Source organism: Osmerus mordax, chromosome 26, assembly GCF_038355195.1.
Source record: "Osmerus mordax isolate fOsmMor3 chromosome 26, fOsmMor3.pri, whole genome shotgun sequence".
NCBI classification, from domain to species: domain Eukaryota; kingdom Metazoa; phylum Chordata; class Actinopteri; order Osmeriformes; family Osmeridae; genus Osmerus; species Osmerus mordax.
This window is the reverse complement of record NC_090075.1, coordinates 3,846,091-3,853,196: the sequence shown is the minus strand read 5'-3', so window position 1 is coordinate 3,853,196 and position 7,106 is coordinate 3,846,091. Positions and strand designations below refer to the sequence as shown.

Here is a 7,106-nt window from a genome sequence, read left to right as displayed (position 1 = left end):
CTAGTAGTTCTTTAAAAGTTTTGTTTCCCAATTTTACAACATCCTCCGAAGCAAATTACGGATGTAAATAAATTCCCCGGAAGTATAACTGGAAGAAAACCTGGAATGATCGGCCCGACTCGGTTTTGAAATTGGGTTTGCCTTTTCTGCTCTGCTCCTCTGTTTCTCATCCTAGCAATTCACTCACGGCTCCCTGGACACAGCAAGGCCGTAGACCCACAACATCCGCGTAGGTTACCTGCACTTACACTGGCACACGCACACACGCTATCACCCTCGCATTCTTTTCTGGCACGCCGTCCGCTCAAACACATTCCGCACCCTCATCCTCGCGGCGTCAACATCAGCGGGTGACGGCTGGTGCGGAAAAGGGCGGGCAGGGAATTATCTCGTCGCGCGGCGCTCTCGTTCTCTCACCCTGAGAATTAGGCCAGTCACACATCATCATATGTAAATAGGACAGACACCTCGCTCTCCGACACGTCGCAACTCCAATCCTCCCTCCTCTCTTCCCGCCAGATCTCTGGCCTCTGCATTATTTAGTAGAGAGGACCATTAAATAAGAGCGACGGTGTTTAAGGTTGAGCCTCTAACATGATACCACCTGTCAGACTAGGAATCAGCAGCTAATACCGACTCGCGCTCTGGAGACAACCACGAGAGACGGGTGACGCCTCTCACTGTTGTCGCAGTTGAGAAAACGACGTTGCGAAAGGTCGCCCTGCCTAGTGTTTCCATATTCATCCCGACCCACACAATCATAATGGAATAGTGATCGACGGATTATAACAAGAGTTAAGTTCAACTTCTGAATGTAGTTCTAAAAATAAACCCACTCTGAGCAGCCATAGGTGTAAACTTACAATATGCCTACATTTACAGTCAATCCATTTCTAAGAACGGAACCATATTTCGTTCGTCTTTATGGAAGTTTCCACAAATCGAGATCAACAGCAATAATCACATTTCAGATAGTGTGGTGAGAATGTCGAGCAGTTTCCTGAACCAGACCACCCCCACGTCCCAACAGGAAACAAAGATAGAATCACTGCAAACACACGAGGTTTCGAAATATAATCTTGTTTACTTTAGTACTTTGAGCCGAAGTCTTAGCTGTTGCTTGGGGAGCCGAGCAAATGCATCCTGGGACGCAACCAACCCTGTGCCACCTTGCATTTTGCGTGTGTCTGCTGTCCTGCGTGTGCACAGAGATGATCACATCAGAGACGCTCCTACCGCGCAGGAAGTAAGAGATGCAGCAGTGGCGTTGAAGTGATCCCCACCCTTGTGGTTTAAGAGCACTAGCCTCCCTCCATTCCTCCCATTTGTAAATTGACGCAAAATATGATCCTATGCGGAGTTGCAACACGCTTATTAAAACGAATGAATATTCATGTTGTATCAGCATAGCATTCTTCTTTGGTAATTTATTCCAAGGTGTGAAATACCTTGTGGAGTTGCATTGACGGTTATAAATAATTCAGGGTTGATAAATGAAATAGCCCAGGCCTAGCTAGGCTGCTGGGATAAACACACAGCATATGTGGGCCTGTGTAATGGCAGCTCTGTCACAACAACGAACCGTGTAAGGTTCCTTCCCTGACAGAACATCTGTATCACTGAGTGATGCGCACACACACACACACCCTGATGCATGCATGCCCTCACACGCATGCACACACATGCGCACGCAAACATCCGCCACACAACTAATGCACACATGCTCTTGCACACAGGCACAAACGCACACACGTGCGCATACCAAGGCATGCACACACACACGCACACACAAAAACACAAAGAAAACACTGCGAAGAGACACGCAAGAAACAGATAAACAAAGCCAAGGACAAACACAGAAGCCCACACTTTCAGGCATGTACCTCCCACAGAGGCACATGCACCCGCCACACACACACACACACACACACACACACACACACACACCTCTGTTCATCTCTCCTTGGTTTATGACCTGTGTGAGGATAAGGGTGTGCAAGGGCAGTGTACATTAACAAAACATTTAACCTTATTGGGGGGTAATGAAGGTCGGAGGAGATAGAGAGGGAGTCTATATTAATTACTTCTAGAATGAGGCCTATTCACAAAAGCCTCTTCTCGTGGCAGATTTAATCAGTCCCTATAAGAGCTGCTTAGATTTACACTCAAACATTTGATGGAACGAGAGAAGAGAGAGAGGGGGAGGGAGAGGGAAAGAGAGAGAGTAAGATGGAGGAAAGGAAAGAGAAGTGAAAAAGAGAGGAGGGAATAAGACGTAGAGCAAGTGAGAATAAGAGTGTGGAGAAAATAAAGGAAAGGAGAGTGGGAAAGAGGGTGGGAGAGGAAGTTCACATCACATTTTTGCACACCTGTGTCTCCTGACTCCTACCTCCTTTCTCATATATCCTGTCTCCTCTCCTATCTCTTGTCTCCTACCTCCTTTCTCTTATATCTTTTCTCCTCTCCTATCTCTTGTCTCCTTTCTCTCATCTCTTATCTCTTAACTCCTGTCTCTCTTGTTTCCAGTCTCCGGGATCATTCCACCTAGCAGCAGTCCTCTGTATTGGGCCCACCACATGTGTGAGGTGTGTGTATTTATTTGTAGGTTCCTGTGTATGTGTGTGTGTGTGTGCCCTTCTGATGGAGCAAGGCTAATTCTCTGATCCAGAGCCTCTCTCCTCGTCTAAAGGCCAGCCCGTATCCAATGGCTACAGCTAGGAAGTGGCCGCCTCTTCATATAAAGGTGTGACAATTCATATTCCTGTTTCTCACCCATCGCTCTCCTCACCCCTTCCTGCCCTCTTCTCCACTCTCTCTCTCTCTCTCTCTCTCTCTCTCTCTCTCTCTCTCTCTCTCTCTCTCTCTCTCTCTCTCTCTCTCTCTCTCTCTCTCTCTCCTCTCTCCTCTCTCTCTCTCTCTCTCTCTCTCTCTCTCTCTCTCTCTCTCTACAGCCTCTCCATGCTCTCCTCCTTCCACTGCTCTCTCCCTCTCCCCCCCCTTCACACATTCTCGACCGCTCTCTACCCCCTGCTTCCTTGTCTCGACCCCCCCCCCCCCCTTCTTCTTACCTCTTGAGCACCTGACAATCATCCGAAATGACGTTGCGATAGACTCCGCCATTACCGGATCGCCAGATGCAGGTTTGTGATTGTTCAGTGAGCCCACCATGGCCGTGAGGTTTGCGACGGGTCCAGGTCTATTTCCAGATGGTTGTGGGTTGGAGCACGGGCTCTACCAAAGAGGCCCCAAAACATCAACCAATGCTGGGCCTCCCTCACGCATATGTTGCAACCTGCCAGCATGTAGACACACACACACACACACACACAAATACATACACACACCTACGTATGTACTAAGGCACACTTTATATAAACCACAGCCTCCAGGCACTAAAACATTATTAGGCATCAGGCGGCAGAAAAGAGAGGGAAAAAAAAGAGGGAAAGATCCACAAAGTGATCCTCGCCTCCCAGTTCTCAGGGTGAAGGAGGATTGGTAGCGTGCAGTAATCCACATGTAATGTAGTATCTCTTTTCCCATCACGGAGGAATAAAACCAGATAAAGCTCTATTACTGACATAAATCTACCTGTAAATGATCCTCTTCCCCGTTGCCTGAGCACTCCATCTTTCCCGAAAGAGCTTCACGTTCGCTTGTGTCGTGACCCATTATATCGACAAGAGGCTGACAATCTAATAGACAACACATACCTCACTTGTCTCATGTCATTAAGACCGCTGGAATATGTAAGGCGTCTATCACGTTTCAAAACAACACACTGGCTGTATGCTTTCAAAGCTGTGTTTTACGAAGAAAAAACGGAACAGAAATCCATTTAGGTCCATTTCACACTTTCAGGTTATTCCATCTCCCTTTTTTATACTCTTCTTCCTGCTCTGCTCTGCTCTGCTCTCTCTCCTGTGTCTCACATAGACAGCTCTGGGGTTTTTGGAGAGTTCTTAGGGGATGTGTGTGTTTATTCATTTAGTGTGTGTGTGTGAGTGTGTATGTATGTATGTGTGTGTGTATGTGGGTATGTATGTGTGTGTGATTGGGTGTGAGTGTGTATGTATGTGTGTGTGTGAGTGTGTATGTGAGTGTGTGTGAGTGTGTAAGTATGTGTGTGTGTGAGTGTGTGTGTGTGTGAGTGTGTATGTATGTGTGTGTGAGTGTGTATGTATGTGTGTGTGACAAACTGAGCTGTTTTCCCCAAGGTTCTTCCCTTTATCTGCTAAGGAAGAGTGAGATTGTGCGACAAGGGAGGGAGGGGGGGGGGGGCAAACTTTTTAGCAGGTCAGGGGTAAGGTGAGGTGGCAACAGGGGAGGGTGTGTGTGTGTGTGTGTGTGTGCAGTCAAACATCAAACTTTTTATCAGGTTCGTTTTTTGTCATTGTCAAAAAACGAAATAAGAGGCTCTTTTTTTCACATTAAAGAAGATGGAAAGCCTGGGCCTCATAACCCTGCCTGATCAGGCTGATGCCTCGTCCGCTCAGGAATACAGATTAGCGAAGCGACGCCGAGCAGTGAGAGTTTACCCCTGGCCTGCAAGGACGCCAAATGTGATCTCAATGTCAGGGTGGTTTTTGGGGTTGGGGAGGGGGAGGGGAAGGAGAGACAGAGAAGGCTGTACAGAATTCTGAAGCAGCCATATCTGTTTGACCTTGCTGCGGTGATGAGACACAGCCGTCCTCCTTCCCTTTATTCTCTCTATCTCTCGCTTCCTCTCTCTCATTCCTGCTCTCCCCTCTTCCTCCCTCTCACTCTTACTTTCTCCGCCGGCCTGTCTCACCTCGGCCGCCTCTTTATTTATCAGAACACAGTTTCGCTCAGTCTCTCTCTCCCTCTCTTGCTTTGTCTCTCGCTCAGTTGCATCATTCCATCGGAGTCTTGGGGAACAACCCGGACCCCTTGGCGCAAGTGAAGATGGAGCATCAAGGATGTCATTAAGGAGCCCTGATCCAATACTCTGACCTGTGGAAAACAGCGTGTAAAGTTTGTGGATATAGTGAGAAATGGTCGTTTGAGTCTGATTTGGCAGGCTTGGATCAGGGTCTGGAGTTGTGAGCAGGTTGTGTCTGAACAGGACAGCCCAACTCTTGTCATTTAGACCCGGAGATTCAGCACCATGGACAGCTCCCAAGTGGAGCTTGCTGCAGCTTTTGGATAAAACCCCCTCTCCTCTCCTACCGTCTTCTCTCTTCAGTCTCTTCTCTAGTGGCAATCTGTTTGGCCAGTAGTGGCCCCAGCGGCAGTCACACTTGTTGACCCCGTGGCACGGTATAAACAAGATTTAGTGGGCAGTCAATATGTGCCAGGCTGCTGCAGCCCTCTCCGCTGGCCTGATGTAATTGGAAAGGGCTCTCTCTCTCTCTCTCTCTCTCTCTCTCTCTCTCCCTCTCTCTCTCTCTCTCTCTCTCTCTCTGTCTCTCTCTCTCTCTCTCTCTCTCTCTCTCTCTCTCTCTCTCTCTCTGTCTCTCTCTCTCTCTGTCTCTCTCACCCCTACTTTATTTGTCTCACCCCTACGTTCTCCCTCTCCCCCTCTCTCTCTCAGACCCCACTCTCTCTTCCCCTCTCTCTTGCTCTTTCCTGCCCCTAGTCTTTCTCTCTCTCGCCCCTAATCTCTCTAGCTCTCTTTTTATCTTCTCTCTCTCTCTCTCTTTCTTTCTTTCTTTCTTTTTTTCTTTTCTTTTCTTCCCTTATCTTGCTCTGTCTCACAATACGGTACCTTTCTCTCTTTTTCTGTCTCTAACCCCAGGTCATATCTTGTTCCAGGTCTAGGTGGACCTAGGTCCATATCTTGTTCCAGGTCTAGGTGGACCTAGGTCCATGTCAAACACACGGAGGGAAACACTACACACAAGAGGAACCATGTCCTGATGTGTGGAGTTACTGAAGGTCTAGAACACGTCCTGATGTGTGGAGTTACTGAAGGTCTAGAACACGTCCTGATGTGTGGAGTTACTGAAGGTCTAGAACACGTCCTGATGTGTGGAGTTACTGAAGGTCTAGAACACGTCCTGATGTGTGGAGTTACTGAAGATAAAGAACACGGGGATGAAGAGCACAGCGATCCGTAATGAGTCTTGGTTAGGCAGAGACGCTTCAGGTTTGTGCATAGCTATTTACAGCGTGCAAACATCCAAACATTCCAATTCCACCAACAAATAGAACAAACCGCGACCGTCACTTTTGATGCCGGGCTTTCCAGTTGAGGCGTGTGTAACCCCCCCCCCCCCCATCCCCCCCCTCACCCCCCCACCATCCTATATAGATTCATTACAGTGTGATGATATCAGATAATTACTCCTTCACTCCAGGAACAATAGGCTACTGGCCCATGGGGCATCAGATCTAAATTTGAAGGCCTGTTTGCTTGGACATCACTGAATCCCTCTCCCTCCTCATGTCTCTCTGTCCCCAAGTCCTCTTTTGGAGAGAGAGACGGGGGGGGGGGGGCAGAGAGAAATAAAAGAGAGTAGATGAAAAGACAAGAATACATTTATTGGTTCAGTATGACTGGAATGTGATTATGGTGAAAACAGTCATTATTAATGGCCCAAGAGGTTTTTATAACATTATTAGAAAGTATTTTTTAATGAAACATTTGAAACAGATTCAACTTCATTACGGACACGTCAATGGTATTTTGGGGTTTCATTTTTTAACATGGCCTCTGAATTGCAAACATCAATACTGCGGATAACAATCTTTCCATTGAGAAAGTCAAATGGAAAATGGTGAAAGTGAATTCAGGGGCACAGAACATTGCATCAACAAACTGAACTTTCATCCTTTCACTTAAAACTGTGAGGCTTTAGGGGCACAAAGCTCTCCCGACAAACAGACGAGTGTCTTTCAGGTGATCTCTTCTTAACATCAAGCAAAGTGAAAAATATTCCGAAAGCGAGTTGAAGAAAAGCTCATTCCTGCACTCTTTCTCTTTAGTTTTTCCTTTGAAGTGGAGCCTTTATTTTATTTTTTCAATTTCATTTACAGACACTAATGTAAAGTGTGTAACTTTGTAGTCATATTGGCAAAATGAAATAAAGCTTCTTAATGAGCAGCCGTGTTTCAGAGCAGGCCACAAACACACTCTCATTACA

General features: G+C 47.1%; 1 protein-coding gene across 1 annotated transcript in view; it reads left to right on the top strand.

Moving 5' to 3' along the window:
* The first annotated feature begins 2,787 nt into the window (after positions 1–2,787).
* nlgn1 (neuroligin 1) overlaps positions 2,788–7,106 on the top strand; it is a 111,969-nt gene continuing 107,650 nt past the window's right edge. Inside the window, exon 1 of the mRNA XM_067229589.1 lies at positions 2,788–2,866. The gene's annotated coding sequence lies outside the window, so the exon portion shown is untranslated. The remainder of the gene's footprint in view (positions 2,867–7,106) is intronic.